Source organism: Phyllostomus discolor, chromosome 12 (assembly GCF_004126475.2).
Source record: "Phyllostomus discolor isolate MPI-MPIP mPhyDis1 chromosome 12, mPhyDis1.pri.v3, whole genome shotgun sequence".
Lineage (NCBI taxonomy): Eukaryota > Metazoa > Chordata > Mammalia > Chiroptera > Phyllostomidae > Phyllostomus > Phyllostomus discolor.
This window is the reverse complement of record NC_040914.2, coordinates 54,653,383-54,670,438: the sequence shown is the minus strand read 5'-3', so window position 1 is coordinate 54,670,438 and position 17,056 is coordinate 54,653,383. Positions and strand designations below refer to the sequence as shown.

Sequence of the window (17,056 nt, the reverse complement as noted above, 5' to 3'; positions counted from 1 at the left end):
GCATGGTATAATGAACACACATCTAAGGAAACAAAGGAGGTGAAGGATTGGAAATAAACCAAATTTTTCTACTGGGGATTTTAGGCTTGGAACAGAGGTTGGCGATCGTGGTGCCCACTTCCCTGTGGCAGATCACAGACGTGTTACAGACACCTGGCAAGTTTTAATCGTATGTATGTTTATCTGTGTGTGGTGTGGGATGTGTGTGGATATATGTGCCACACACTTGCATGTGTCAAACATTCAGGACGGCGTGCTTGCTTGAGCAGCACATACACTAAAATGGGAACAATGCAGAGATTAGCGTGACCCCTGTATAAGGACGACACGCAGACTTGTGAAGCGTCCGTGTTCCTGGTACTGGAGACGTTGAGAGGAACACCGGGCACAGCATAGGGTTGCCTGACCACCAAGCTCTACAGCTCAAATCAACAAATAATGAAATTGAAAAAGAATTTCAGATGGCACATCCCACCCTACCCTTTGTCAATAATCTTCTTTACAGCCAAGTATAGAATAAGTTCCTAATTTGGAAGATATTAGAGAATTACCTCAAGAAAACAATCAAGACAAAGGAACGATGTTTATCAGCAAGGATTGTTCCAGCCTGCAGATGACACCTTAATCTTCAGTCCCAGTTACCCGCCCTCTGGTTACACCAATCAGCCAGAAAGCAGCCAACCTCAGACACTGCCAACCATTTGAATTCTGGCCGACAGCCTACCTTCCAGTCCTTTTCTCTGAATAGCTATCAGAAGAACAATTGCATTTCATGCCTGTCCTAATATATTAGGACGTGTGCAGGGGCCGTTTTTAGTTTTCCTATTCTACAGAAAACTCTAATGAAGGACCTGTTGTTGGAGTGTCCAGTGTCAGAAACTTGGACATCGATTTGCAGGTAAGCATCAGACACTGGCCACTGAGCCTACTTGGGGCTGTTCCCAGAAGGTCAGATGCTGATCCATCAATAACTGCAAACGATGACAAGAAGACAAAGTTATCTGATGAGAATTGGACAGAACCTGTCACAAGCAAGAGCTTATCTTTGCCGAACACATGCAGTGCCTCTCTTATAAAATATGTCTTTGGAGTGAAAAGTAATCACGTCCACCTGTTTAATGAATGGGGCATCCAGGTGTTCAAATTTTATCTGGACAAATCTAGAAAAAAGAATAGATGTCTGTGTGTCTAGATAGCAAAGAGAGGTGAGGGGTAAATATGTCCAATACCAAACAGACTGAATTTTTAGGAGTCAGACCAAAGTAAGTTGAGGAGACATTTAAAGACTGTACAAAATATTCAGAACAGCTTTATTTATAGTAGTTGAGAAGTAGAAGCAACCCAAATGTTCACCAATACGAGAATGACATACTCATATGTGAATTATTGATTACTTCAGATACTGCATGAATAGTACAATCATGCAGTTTGATATATTGTGGTTTATTAATACAATGTTGAAATTTTTTAAGATTTTATTTTATTTATTTTTTAGAGAGGAAAGGGAGGGAAAAAAAAAGAGAGAAAGAAACATCAATGTGCGGTTGCTGGGGGCCATGGCCTGCAACCCAGGCATGTGCTCTGACTGGGAATTGAACCTATGACACTTTGGTTCGCAGCCCACGCTCAATCCACTGAGCTATGCCAGCCAGGGCCAATGTTGAAATTTTTAAGTTAGCAAAGTGATGATATATCAGCAAGACAGAAAACCTCAAAACTTTTCTTTTGAGAAAAAAGTCAGAAACAAAGGAGTGCATACTCTATGATTCCATTTATACTGAACTCCAAAAATAGGCAAAACTAACACAAAGAAAAATTTGAGTAGTGATCCTCCTTGGGCATACATAGTTGTACCCCTCATTCTACACATAACGAAAACTGAAGCTGCTGAAGCAGACTGGTGAGGCTTGAGAGTAATTAGCAACAAAACTGCGATGTGAATTCCCAGACATAGGCTGCCTCCTCTGGGCGCATATTTACTGTCAACACCCGCTTGCGGAGCCCGCCCTTTGGTTCCAGGTGCTGTGTGAGGCATGAAAATCAAATGATAAAAATAAACCTGTCCTATGCCCTAACTGGCAAGAAAGTGTAGAGGGTAGAAACATACCAACACGTACTGAAAACCAAATGTATAGGATTCAGTACACAGAATAAAAATTCTGAAATAGGTATAGGTTGTCCATCTCACACCTATAAGTCCTGGCCCTGGCCCTCCCCAGGAAGAGAGGAATTTCCTAGGCCACAACAGCAGCCCTGGGTGCCCCTCTTCTCTAAGAAGGATGCAGAGGCTGGAGCCCCGGCCCTAAATGCAGCCATGTGAACAGAGCCCACGATTTTCTGCCACGTTTCTAAATCCCCCCTCCATCCCACTAAGTCAAGTCTCCTCGATATTGGGAAATCGAAAAATGTATTTCTCCTCTCTTTGTAAAAGCTATTGTTCTTATTGCCTTGTCATTCCAAGCTCCAGTTGTTTTAGCATCTCCTTGTTTCTCTCACAAGACTGGGAACTCTTTGAAGGCAGAGTATCATTTCATTCGTCTCCACACCCACTGCACGTACGCCCCCACGTGCGCTCTGCCTGCAACTCTCCACTCGGCCTGGCCCTCCTGGACCTCCTGGCCCTGGCTCTCACCCACCGCTGCATCCTTACTCCAGCCCCTGGGGGCCTATCTGATACACAGGTTCTCTAGTCCCAATGAGGACTTAGATCGAGAATATAGGATGTGAGTGCACTGATTTTTATTTAGACCCGTCCCCAAGCCTCAGATGTCAACCCATAACCTCCGAATTACTCACTCTAGTACGTCATCAGCCCTACATCTTCCAACCTAGAGATCAAGTCAAACCTCAGGCTCTTGAAAGAGGAAGGCAGTGTGGGAAGGATCAAACTTGATCTGCTTCAGTGTGGGGAGAGAATGAGGGAGGCAAAGCGGGTCACATGTACAGAGACAGAAGGAGGCTAGACTTTGGTTGGTGAGCACACAGTATAATTTTCGTAATACATGTAATATCATCAACCAATGTTACCCCAATAAATTTAACTGAAAACAGCTTTATCCGATTGCGTTGCCCTTGGCCTTCTGGAACCTGTCACGTGAACAAAGAAGCAAATGTCAAAGAAGCAAAAAATTCTAAAGTTCTCATGAAATTACATAAAATAGCAAACTAAAAAATGGAGGATAATTTTTTTAAAGATTTCGTTTATTTATTTTTTTAGAGAGAGAGGGGAAAGGAAGGGAAAAGAGAGGGAGACAAACATCAACATGTGGTTGCCTCTTGTGCACCCCCTACTGGGGATCTGGCCCATAACCCAAGCATGTATCCTGACTGGGAATGGAGCTGGCGACCCTTTGTTTCGCATCCTGGCACTCAATCCACTGAACCACATCAGCCAGGGTGGAAGATAATTTGTGAAAGGCACAAGATAATATTTTGAAAGATAATTCCCATATAAGACACTAGGTATTGAGTACACCGTGGCAAAAGAGCCGATGAAGACACAAACAACTCCAACTGACTGGTTGCTGTCAGAAAGATAAAGAAAAACCTGATGCCTGAATTTTTTCCTTGTCTTTTTTGTTCAGCCACATTGAATGTGTAAACGGTAGTTCAGGTGGAAAGAGCAGAAATGATGCACGTGTCTGGCTAACGTTACCAGCTCAATTGGACAGGAAAGTGTACCTGCCAGGTTGCCTGTGGCCCCAGCATAAACCCATTAGAGACCCTCCTTTCCTCCCACACCCCCTCTCCTACTGTTATCTGACCAGAAAGTCACGTTGGAGCCTCAGGCATGATAAAAGAGAGGCTTTAATATTCTCTTACTATTGTTGTTTGGTTTTGTTTGTAATCTCTTCAAACACATAACGTATCACAGAGACCGTATATGGACTTCAACATAATGGTTGAAACAAATACAACTTTAAGCCCGGAGGTGTCATAACTCTTCTGCCATAGCGTGTGTTCAGCTTCCAAGTATTCATTCAGGACCCAAGAAATAGCTCAGGGCTCTTCCTTCTTTCAAGTTCAGTCACGAGTTACAAAGAGCCTTCATTATGAAAATTTAATTGAATCACGTGGTTTCATGTCAATATGCACTGTGAAATATTTTGCTTCTACCAGTTGGAAAGATATTATTCTTAGTTAGGGTTGTAAAATCCTATAATTTTGATTCTACTCTACCATTCTGAAATAGATCTGGTTTTTGGCAAATGGAACAAGTAGAATTTTTTTCTTGTATTTTTTTTATTTTCCTAAAACATATATGGGCGACGTGAAAAATGAAGCAAGACTGGAATAAATGGCTGTCAACTCAACAAATCTTAAGTAAATTTTATGCCTGGTGCTGCCATTGATATTCAATATCGCCAGATAGTTTACCTTGAATAATCACTGATGGACATTGATTTTGCCTTTGCTCTTCACAGCACAGCAAAATTAATGTGAAAGTCAGACTCAGATGAGTCCCGACGGTGTCCTCGGATCTCTGCTGAGAAGCGCATTTCAAATACAGAAGAAATGCAACCAGCTGAGACCCGGTGTGTCTTGTGTTGTAACAATTAATGGATATAAATAGCCCTCACAGGACAGCTCGGGTTACCTCTACATCAACTTTGGAGGTGAGACTCCGAAGCAGTTCATTGAGGTTAATATGGAAGGGTTGTATAATGTGATTAATCCTCACCAATTAAAATGATGAGGTTTCTCTTTTTTCACATTATATTTTCATAATTACTCTTTGGGGGATGTGGATGTAACAGTGAAATGTCAACAAGGGTACAATAACTGCTTAGGAATTGAAAGTCAGGGAAAAATGATTTTCTGAATGTAGTTTTAAAAAAAACGAAGAAGAAGAGAAAGCTAGAATGTAATGTAGCATTCAGTGGGGGTCCGGCAGTGAACACGGGAACGGCACAGCGCCTAGCCCAGCCCCTGATTCAGGAAGGCGCACTGCTGGTCTGCCGTGGGGGCGGCGCCTAACACTCCACCCCACCAACTACTCCTCTCAGACTCATTCCGATCACGTGATAGTGACAGGAGACAAAACAAACAAGCCAAAAAAAAAAAAAAAACACACAAGCAACTATTCTAGATGAGCTCTGGACTAGTCAAGATGCTGAGTTTTCAAAGACAAGGAAAGTTTCTTTGTTTTTGCATCTCCCACACCTACCTCAGTTCACCAGGCCCAGAAGGTAGACAGATGCTCAGAAATGTTAAGGCGTAACAAATGAAAGACTTGCCTGACATCATCTTTGTGTCATGGGAATAACAGTACCTAATTTTCAGTGTAGTTAGCAGTGCCCTATTCCTAACCTTGGCTCTCATTTCGGAGCTCCATACTTATTAATGGCATTGTTATGGCCATTAGGCAGCTCTCTGCCTGAAGACTTCCATCGCCCATGCAGGCGTAGGCCGTGCAGGGCCAGCCATCAGTGCTAGGTCTGTGGTATCACCAGGAACAGCCCTCAGTGAATGACAGCAGAGACTGGTGGGAGCACTGCTCAGCATCTTCAGATCTTAGGTGGGGGAACTCTGGGATGCTCAGCGATGTCGCCCCCAGTTATTGAGTGGGACTGGCCCCAAGGCTCACCGCAGAAATCATCTGACTCACGCAACCTGTGTTTCCCTCCTCTCTTCCCCGCCTCACACTTGCATCACCCTACTGATGACTCCGAAATTGCCCTCCAATGCTTCATCTCGTCATAAGTCTGCTTCTAGGGAAACCCAAATTACGACGCATTGTCTGGTCACATTCCTCTGGATGCTAATAATAATAATGATTAATGGTAATAATAAATTGCCACACTGTGTTTTAAAAGGCAATGCAAACAGGCAGCTGCAATGCTCAGTCTTAGTACCCACAGCTTAACACCTTTTCATGACACAGCATATTTCAAGCAACTATTTTAACTGCACATCTCCTGCGGGTGTTTGGATTGTATTTCCGGTACCTGCTCTGGGGCTACAGCAGTCATCACAAGAGCAAAGATATTCAACACAGTTAATCAGATTGCTTCATGGACAGGAAAAAATCCAATCATTTATCTTCAGTGCTTTTCTGGTCCAATCTTTTCCCTTGAGCTGCCCATGCCACACAGAATGAGGAAGAGATTTGGCAATTATTTGGTACAGTTTAATCAAAATAGATGGCAGATCAAATAACGAAAGACATAGAGTTACACAGGGGCGAGACTGCATCTGTGCTGGTGGTCCCACCGCCAAATTGCCACTTTCATCTCCGACTCTGTCCCTCCCTCAGTGGAACCAGTGGGATCATCATTTTGGATTTTCTTTCGACCATTTTCACAGTTTTGATCCATTGGATTGCTTTTCTCACTCTCAGTCTATGTGAGTGTTTTGAAATATATTATATCAACTATTAAGACTAGCTTATCTCTATGTTTAAAGCGAATGCTCCCATTAAAAACCAGTGAAAGGGGAAGGGACAAACACGAGAGATAGCAAAGGACCCTTGAAGCTCCACAGTGCTAATTAAATGTATTACTAATTGGGTGACCTTGAACAAAGTTCTTGATCCCTCTGGGCCATTTGTTTATCTAAAGAATGGGAGTAACAAGACCTAATTTTCAGGGGCTTCAGGGCAATTAGCAACAATACACTTAACGGTGCTAGTGCACTGCAAGTGTTCAAAGCTGTACTTTTTGCTCTGGCATTGCTCAACCTTTCCGGCCTAATTTCCGGTCCAAATTGTATTAATTGCCTCTGAAACTGATTATGCTTCTTTGGAAAGCTTGCCATTCCAATGTTTCTCTCAATTCCCACAGGATCAAGTTTCGCCAAGGCTTTCATATGCTTCCAGTTCCCATCAAGTCAACGAGTAAAACTTGCAGGGGCAGCTCGTGAGGGGGATGAGCTGGAGGTGCCCGTGCCCCTGAATGAAACGGTCTCCACGGAACGGGAATGCAATTTTAAGATAAAGCTAACAATTTAATTAAGTGGAATGTGTCACTAATCTAGGAAGAAAAGTGAATTTGAAATTACTATTTTGGAGTTTACATTTTAGAATTCAGCCTACTAAATTGCCAGCTGTAAAAACCAGCTATTACAGCATTGCAAAAATTAAATGAGATAATGTAATTAAGTCACTGAGAACAGTAGTTGGCGCAAAAGGCATTCAAATAAGTATGACAACTTCTTAACAAAACGAAAACATGAAATCGCATTAGCATCCTTGCGATATCATGGTACAAGATAATTTGGATTGACAATACATATACTGCTTTATCTTAATGTTATACATTGGGGACATTAAATATGTAACACAGCCTTATACATTTAAGACCCAGAGACATCATTCATAATGAAGCAGAATTTTAAATGCCTCTTTCATTTTCTTGCCCATAAACTACATTTGCTTTCTGTCTTGGAACTAAACAGCTGGAAAATATTCCCAACCACTCATTGTCAGTGATGTAAATTTAAGATTTTTTTCGTTTTAGAAGAATGAAATATGCCCGTCTCAGGACTTGTTTTCTCCTCTGGACTCAGATTGGCCGGATAAGATGCCTCTGCAGCGGCCAGCCCTGTTTGTAAAAGGGATTCAGGCTCACAGAAAACAATCTATGTCCAGAAAGCATCCCCAAACTCTCCACGTGGGGTCTGTATCCCCAGGAGGCATGTCATCCACGTAAGGTAAGAGATGTCTTCTATCCTAGTAAATGTCCAAAGGATGGTGACATTTCAGGTCTACACCACATTAACACAACCTGTGCACGCGCACAAATACACGCACATTCACGAGATTATAGGAGGCACTTTTACGTAATATGCCTTTCAACTTAATTATCAACATTTCTACCAAGCAACTGGTTGGAAAGTTAGTGTTACATGCAAAGAAACGTTCCTTTCTTTCCCTTTCTCTCTTTGTTTTTCTTTTTTTTTTGGGGGGGGGGGATAAAACATATTCATCTTTATTTTGACCTATTCGGACATGCTCTTTCATTATCTGTGAAATTTTTAACAGAATATTCAGCACATTTTGATGGTGCTGAATATTCCCAAACTCTCTTTAATTTCTACACACACACATCAGTTACAAAGAGAACCGATTCCATCAAAGCTGCAGGTTAAACAATTGACCTCGTCCCTCTGCCTTTATGCGGATGAATCCCGCCACAGTTCTGTAAACCTAGAACTCCGTTACCTGATAAACTATGAAGAAGTTCCAGTATGTTGCGCAGGATACCTCGGCAGGAAAAGCAAATCTTTCCTAACATTTTCCTGACTCTCTCTGACTATGGCTGGCTTAGTTAGAAATGGACGGTTATTTCCACAACAGTTCGCTCTTCCTCAGGCCTCCCCCCTTTAGTCTTACCATAACTTGACGACTAGGAGTATTACCCTAGTAATCCTTCCATTCCACCCACTGTTGACCACAGGGGAAAGTCTTTACATGAAGCACTTTCTCCTTTCAACCAGGCATGTCCATTAAGTAAATAAAGGATTGGAGTCCTCTGCACCGTCAAATGAGCAGGAGTGGCCCTGAATGATGGGTCATTTAATAATGCATAAGAAAATAAACATGGCATAAAAGATTATTGCAAATTTGCAGTTTGCTTTCCTCTTAATTATAATGGAAGAAGGGAGCTGGCCCTGTGGGGCGCTAATTGAGGTGAGCGTGGGAGGAAGGAGCCCACGTTCGGAAGCACAGTTCCTGGGTTTGGTCAGCCTGAACCTCAGCACTGCAAATGAACCCAGCACTCATGATCTCCAGCCATAAACGCTCCACTCTGGGACCAGGGTGGGAGTTGGACCTGCTTTCCTATTTCAATAATAACCTATTGCCTGGCACAAACCAACAGGTATCAAAGCCAAGTTCTTTGCAAGAAAATGAGGTCTCATTGCTTGAATAATAATTAAATTTGGACAGTTTACTCACTAGATAGGACAGTCTGTTAGGGAATGTTCTGTTAGAGAACTGAAGTATTTGGCTCTATTACAGTCACAATGAACGTGAAGGCCCTTTCTGTATGAGAATGCAGATGCATTCTCAGAATTATCTTTGTGGAGCCTCGAATCTACAAACACGCATAAAGGTTTGAAATGCCTGCAAACAAACTCGATTTTGTGACACCACATAATTTTAAAAGAAGTCAAACTTTTCCAAGAAAATGTTCAGCAAACACATACCTATGTATCTGATTATCACGAAACCCCCTAGAAATTATCACCATTTTAGGGACGAGAACATTGAGGCTCAAAGCAAATCAGTAACTTCACAGTAGTCACGTGAGATAGCAGACTGCACTTTCCACGCAGCTGGCAGATCACAAAACTTTCCAATGACAGTCCCAATGCTACCTCCACCTGCTCCCCTACATTGCAACCTGAGATACGGTCTATGTGCCTGCCCCACTTTTCTGGGAAATCTTGTAACTGCCCCAACCAACCGAGCTAAACCATTAAGCTAAACCAGAAGCTTATCTAAATGGGTTCTTTAAAACACTGGAATCTAACTCAGTTCTTGTGGTTTAGTGATGGCAGAAGTGATGCTATCTGACTTTCAAGGCTAGGCACAAAAGGCTGTTACTGCTGCCTCGTTTTCTCAGGATGTTCACTCGGGGACGAAGCCAGGCACCAAGCAAGAATCCCAGCTACCCCGAGACCACCATGTGGATGATGTCACATATAGTTATGCCTTAGACAACCAATAAGCAATGTCAACGGCCAGCCCCAGGAATGTGCCGGCCTGAACACCAGCCCCGTCGAGCCTACAGCCCCAGCCAACGTCTAACCACAACTGCACAGGAGGCCCCACGTGAGAATATCCCAGGCCCGCTCAATTCCACGTCTGCCTTGTGAAATCATGAGCAAAAGAAAGTGGTCGTTTTAAAGCAGTAAGGTTTGGGCAGCAATAACTGTGACACGCAGCTGGCAGATCACAAAGCTGGGACTGGGAGCTAGGTGTGTCTGATCCAGGGGCACTGTTTTTCCCAATTATACATTCCCCAGGGAACACAATTCTCACTCTTTTGCACCTTCAGGATGCGGGGTTTCAATGGAGAGAGAACAATGGATCTTTGAAATCACCTCTCCTTCAGTGAATTGAATGGTCAGATAAGTAGTTCCAATCAAAATTAAGGTGCAAAAAGTTAAAAGAAAGTACAAGGTAGGATGCTGAGATATAACATTCATTAAACCATTAAGCTAAACCAGAAGCTTATCTAAACGGGTTCTTTAAAACACTGGAATCTAACTCAGTTTTTGTGGTTTACTGATTAGTTTAGGACACAAAAATCAACCGCATAAAGGTCTCCATTTAGCCCCACATTTTAAAAATACCTCCTGTTACATCTTCCAGAAATCAAATAGGGCAAGTAATTGAAAAATAGACAGCTATTTAGTTTTTAGCTTCAACATAACTCACAGAGGGGAGAGGACAATTAACGAATGCAGAATTCTAGTGGAGGCAAGCATTTTTCTAAAGGGAAAGCAGAGCAATTGAATCTGTCCTTGTCAATCATCATCAAACAAGATATACGGAGTATCCATTGTGTACAAAGAATCCTCCGACAGAAAAAGGAAAGGAAGAGAACACCATTCTATCCCCAGAGAGCTCTGGCAAGCTCTAAGGGGGAAGACGAGCATTTGTGAAGTGATGGTATAATTTACTTATTTTTTGTTTAAATACCTGTACCTCCACAAAGGACCCGAGGGCATGATGAAAACAAGGAGAGAAGAATTCTGATATAAGAGAAGTAATCTAATATTTGAAGGTCCAAAACAGACATTATATATATATGTGTGTATATATATATGCATATATATACACACATATATATAGCAAAACTGTAAGATAACGCATATTTTTCTCATTTGCAAATATAAAAGGGCTCACTTAGAGAAGTTAAGTAACTTGCTCAGAGTGGAGTTTGATTTCGAGGGCTGTCAGTTAAGGATCGCGCTTTCTCCTCACCATGTGGTAAAGGTGAGGATGGACAAAGAGGTACAGTAGAAACTGAGCACGAGGCTCAGGACTGCTCTCACTATGGGAGGTAACAAAGAATCAATGACAACAAAAAGCAAAACCCAGAAGCGCACCCATGTCAATCTGTCTCTGTTTCCTGCCTCGGTGGGTTTTCAGAGTCCTTTCATCTTCCTCCCGTCTTTGACTTAGATTAGAGCTTAGAACCCCTACCTCTTACCCTGCTGATGATTCCTCTCCATACATGCTACCCTTCTGCTTTCTAACTTGCCTCCAAGTCACGTATATAAAACCAAATCAAGAGCATTTTTTTATAAAAATTCTTGTACATATCTGTCTGACTGCCTTGACGAAGGCTCAGCCTAGGCAGTCCACTTCCCGTTCCTGTACATCCATGCTTCAAAACCACCCTGCCACCTTAGGCTTGCTTGTCTGACTGTTAAGAACCTGGAAAGAAAATCCTACTAGGAGTGTTCAAAGAGAAAGCGGTACCTGGACCCGAACTTGACAGAGATACTGTCCTTCATGAAGCAGGGCTTGAGCGTGAGGCTGAAGACTAGGGGTTGGTGAACACGCAGTAACTCTGGAACGCCTGGGGTAAGGGAAGCGCATAGCTGTGGGCTGGTGGGGAAATAAAGTCGCATAATGTCTTAGAATGACATTTATTTCTAGTAATTAAAAAAAAGACAGGATAACAGATCAGCCATAAAGGCTGGAAAGAGTATAATAATTTCAGGAAAAGTTTGAAGGTACAGGTGTTACAAAACTTAATTGTTTTGTCTTCCAGTAAAATTTTGGTTTTACTAAAATAGCATATCAGGTATCATTCTGCCCCAGGCATTTTGCTGTGCATGTGTATCACCCTGATAATTAAGAGGGTTTGCAGAGAAATACTAGCTAAGAGGTAGTGACACCATGGTGGGAGAGATTTCAGGGCAGGCTGCGCCCTAAGGGGGCAGCACGGAGGCCTTTTCCCATCCCGAGGCAGGTGAGGTAGGCTCAGCAGAGATGCAGTCTTGAGAAAGACAACTGCCCCTTGGAGACCTTTTCCGGGATGCAAATTAGTGTCTGGGGCAGTTCCCTTTAATGGTCCCCCACCTCCACGTAGTACTTAGTGCTTTCTTGAGAGGTTTCCTACCCTTTTCAAAATAGCATTATTGGAACTTTATTGTAACTGTCTTGCGGAGGCATTAAAGAAAGAACCTAAATGTTTACAGCTTTTAACTATTTTTTTAAGCCAAGTGCACTCCAGCTGTGTTGACTGTAAGGGGTTTTTTATTTTTTCTTTCAATTTGCTATTCCAGTTCACCCTTTGGTATCAAACTGATGATGGTCAATATTCATTAAGCAAAACTCTGTCCTATTTTCCCCCATTTGCCTTTTTAGCAAATGTCAGTGCTTTAAAGTCATTTATACAGAATAATAGCGTGAAAGCATGGCTCCGAACCAAACCGCCCGAGTTCAGTGCCGTCTCGCTGCATCTCGGTGAGACTGCGGACACGGTGCCCGGTCTCCTCGTGCTTCACTTCTCTGATGGGTGAAAATGGGGATAATGATACTATCTCCCCTATAGGGCCGTTTAAGTAATTAAACAGGGTAATATTTGTCCAGTGCTTTGGGAGATTTCTGGTACAGGTAAGTCCTGCATACTGGCTGGCCATTGTCAGCACTGGGAGATACGTTCCAAGGGGGTAGGACGGTTCGTCTCTGCCGTTTGCTGTCGGATCTCCGGTAACTAACGAGTGCCTACCACATCACAGATGTTCAACGCATGACCACTGAATAAGCACATCACTTCACTTGCTTATTTTACTTGCGTAATCAACAGAGACCTGGCTAGAATTCGGGTATTCCAGAAAAACAGAAATAGAAATTTAACTAAAGAGAAAACATTAAATTCTATGGTGGCCAAATGATGAGACTCAGATTTAAGGAATCTTACCACCGAGGTGGCTCTGATGGCCCAACAGAGTAAAGATACTGCCCAAAGAACTTCAAGAAGAGTTGCAGTAATAACTGTGGTTGCAGCGAACACTGAGTATTTGCTACAAACCGGGCGATTGGTATGCATCAGAGCCTTACTGAATGCTAGCAGAGCCTTATGGGGTAAGTAAATGTTTATCCTGGTTTTACAGAGGAGGACCTTGAAGCTCAGAAAAACTGAATAACTTAACCAAGGTCATGCAGCTAACAAGTTGCAGAGACAGGTGGAGAACCCAAGGCTGTCAAACTCCAGAGAATAAGTTTTTAACCACTTTGCTATGTGCTAATGTATTCATTTAATAAACAATGAGCTGAGAGTCTAAAGTATGGCAGGCATTTTCTGAGGATCCTGCGAATGAAAATGTGCTGGAGGAATGGTTCCATGGGGGAAAAAAATAAGGGCAGACTGGCAACAGGAATGTTAAAGGGAAAGCAAGCATCTTAGTAACTAGTAGAAAGGGATGTCTCTACTAAACTGCATGATGAATATGGGGATGCTCCCACAAAAGCTGAACTGAATAAAGCCAGTGATTGGAGAGAAAGGGAGAAAGCAACCAGTCGCAGGTCAGGTGAATAGACAAAAAGGCGGTCCTAAGTGAATCCTGTGGTGCGCCTTTGGCTTTTTTCCTTTTCTCTCCTACACAATGTAAAGGAAAGGACACTGATCCACAGCGATGCTCGACTGCCCTCCATCCATAACTCCTAGCCCCGCATACACTGTGACCCCTTACTATAATTCGTTGTTGTAGCTTGTTTAAACGTTCCTACCTCCCACTAAGTATCACCTCTTCGTGGGCAAGGAGCGGGTCTTTACTAATTTTAGTATCCCCTTCTCAGCTTCTTCAGTCATAGCACAGTCGCGTTCACAGAGTAAACACACGAAACACGACTGAACGGAACGAAATGGCTTTTTACAAGTTGAGTGAACTCTGTCTCTGGCCATACCACCCTGGACGCGCCCGATCTCGTCTGATCTCAGAAGCCAAGCAAAGTCGAGCCTGGTTAGCACTTGGATGGGAGACAAGTTGAGTGAACTCTAGAAAGTGGGAGGGATCAGTCCAGGAAGGTGTGGGGTGTGATTCGGGGTGGAGGCCGTGTCCGAGGAAAGCGATCACGAAAATCCCCCAACCTACGGAAAAGCTTACGTCCGCCCTGGAAAACCAGACAGACGGGCCAAGGCCAATGACACACACCCACGGCAACTGAGGGGAGAAAGCGTGTGTGACTTTTGAGGATGTTTCCCATGCCGTGATTCGGCATCCCTTGCACGGGCATCCACATGTTGCACTCGCAACAGTCAGAGCCCATTAAAGAGTTAAAGCCCGACCATGGGTGGTCCTCGAGGTCACCCAATGGCAGAGCTACGACTCCCCTTTTCACACTGTCTCCCAGGAAGCTCCAACTACAGCTGTCTTAGCTTCAGCTGCAATACGTCTATTGAACCTGAATTTCTATCATACTTATCTTTTTTTTTTCCTCCATTAACCATTGAAGCTATTTATCTCTTCGTTCCTTATTACTTGGTGGGGAAAAACATATTTGTAATTTGTTTATGATTAGCATCTCCCTCCATTTTATTAAAAACATAATAAATATTGTTCCTGGATTGGAAAAAGTGCTATAAAAGAAATAAGATTATTCCTTATCAAAGATTACGTGAAAATGAATGCTGTTCATTCTTGATCTACATTGAAAAGTTTGGCTCCTTTAACTCGATGAGAACATGAAACTACATGCAACAACATGGATTAACCTTGAAAACATTATGCTAAGTTAAAAAAAAAAAAAGCCAGACATGAAGGGCCACCTATTGTATGGTTTCAATTAGATGAGCAGCTCACAGCAGGTGATGCACAGAGACGGGAAACACACTGGCGGTGGGCTGTGTGGAGACGGGGAATGGGGAGCGGCTGTCAGGTGGGCGTGGGTCCCTTTGCAGGGCGATGGAAGCGTTCCGTAATTAGGTGGTAACTGACGGTGGTTGTGCAACACTGCAAATGTGCTGTAAACCGATGAATTAGACATGTTAAAATGGTTCAAATGGCAAATGATTTTAAAGTGGTTTCTATTATGTGAATTTTTTCCTTAATTTTTAAAAAGGACACGCCAAAAAATACTAATAGGCTCTTTTGCCCACACATGTGTTCTTTTTAACTTCAATTCCAAAGCCTCGGGGTATTCATCTGAAATCAAGCACATTGAAAGTTGCTAACAATTACCCTTTTAGACATCGAAAAGATGGAAGTAGTAAAGACTGAATGGTTTGTTTCCTTAAAAAAAATAAAAGAAAAAGAACCTCTTCTAAAAAACAAAACAATCAAAAATAAAGGAATAAATCCTGGGCCACTTTTCCCCAAATCACCTCCAGCAGAACTACCCTAACATACGGTATATCTTCATTTTCACGACAAAATCTTGAAAAATACTTTAAGAATACTAAATTTAGATGGCACATTTTTTAATATTTGAGGCTAATTAAAACCCAGAAAATAACCAATATTTATTTACCACAAATAAACCAAAGTAAGGAGTTTGTTGCTTAAAATACTTTTTAAAAATTGTCTGTATTGCCTGGCTGGCGTACCTCAGTGGATTGAGCGTGAGCTGCGAACCAAAGTGTCGCAGGTTCGAGTCCCAGTCAGGGTGCATGCCTGGATTGCAGGCCATGACCCCAGCAACCGCACATTGATGTCTCTCTCTCTCTCTCTCTCTCCCTCTCTCTCTCTCTCTCTCTCTCTCCCTCTCCCTGCCCTCTCTAAAAAATAAATAAATAAAATCTTTTAAAAAATTTGTCTGTATTTATTCACTTCAAACAGTTGGGTTTTCTCATTACTATTAAACAAGTCAAGCTCTTGCCCGTGTTTCGGACCCCGCCTCCACCCCTCCATCCCTCTGGCCACAGCGTCTCACGTGCACCCCAAGGGCCCCTCCCTACTTCGAGTATCCGGGTGCTCCTTCCCCATCTCCACACAAGCCAATCGAGCCACCAGCACCAGAGAAACAAAGGGAAGGTGAAGCTCGTAGAGAAAAGGGAGAAGAAATGCTGGATGGGAAATGTGATTATGAACCTAAGAGCTCAGAGCTTGCTGGCTAACGAGGGCCAGTGCGCAGGACTGCAAGGCCCAGCTGACAGCTCACGAACACAGGCTGCCATTCCACAGTGGTGTCAGTAGAGGGGTCAAGGGGAGGAGCTTGGGGGTCACACACCTCTGGGTTTGAACCCAAGTCTCTAGGAATAAGGTCCGTTTTTTATCTACTCTTAGACTCAGTTAACTCACACGTAAAATGAGATTAATAATATCTATTTCATTAAATTCTTATGATGAACAAATATTATGTTACCGAAGCACTTAGCACGCTGTAGACTCTATACTAAACTTTGAGCATTACTGTCAAGAAGGTAAATATTACCTTGTGACCATTAACATCATGGACCTTATTTATCTGTAAACATGGTCCAAAGACATGAGATGGTTTGGCTTTTATATCAACATATATCATACTGAGCATTCACCAAGCATTACAGTGGCTCTTTTGGCCATTTATAAATTGTATCTCCCCATCCTAACTCATTTTTTACTTACTTGAAGGACTCCCACTCTTTGCCCTCTCCATCTTGGACAGTATAATCCTTCCCCCTTCTTTCTGACCTTGCATCACCCTACCCTCTGCCTTCATGCAGACGGGTGTCAGCTTCTCTTGGCTGTCTCGCCGCAATTCCAAATCATATTAATGAGCCCCACGTTAGTCAACTGAGTAACTGAAGAGGACAGTCCTTCCACTTCCATTTGCCTTTTGGAACAGAATGATAAGTTGATTCACAGTCCACGGCTCAGGGATGGATCTGGAGAGTCTGGTCCCAGCAGGCAGGGCATATGCCTTCTGGCTAACAGCTGCCTCTTCATGCTCTCTCTTCAAGCCCAGTATTGTGCTAAAATAGCAAGTAATGTAATCAAAATGGGACAATTCAGCTGCCCCTCTGTGCACTGGAGAATGCAATTAGTAAAAATAAAGGGAAAAAATGTGATTTTTTTCATCAGTGAAATGAAGGAACTGTCTAACAAGCAGCTGGGGGAAGGGGAAGGTCTAGGAGATGATGTCTCCTTTTCTCCTTTGTGAAAGGGGAACCTC

The 17,056-nt window shown here is 42.8% G+C and overlaps 1 non-coding gene across 1 annotated transcript; it reads left to right on the top strand.

Moving 5' to 3' along the window:
• The first annotated feature begins 253 nt into the window (after window positions 1-253).
• LOC114488474 lies at window positions 254-357 on the top strand. Its single transcript, XR_003683790.1, has one exon. It is a non-coding gene; the product is annotated as a U6 spliceosomal RNA (small nuclear RNA).
• The last annotated feature ends 16,699 nt before the right edge of the window (window positions 358-17,056 follow it).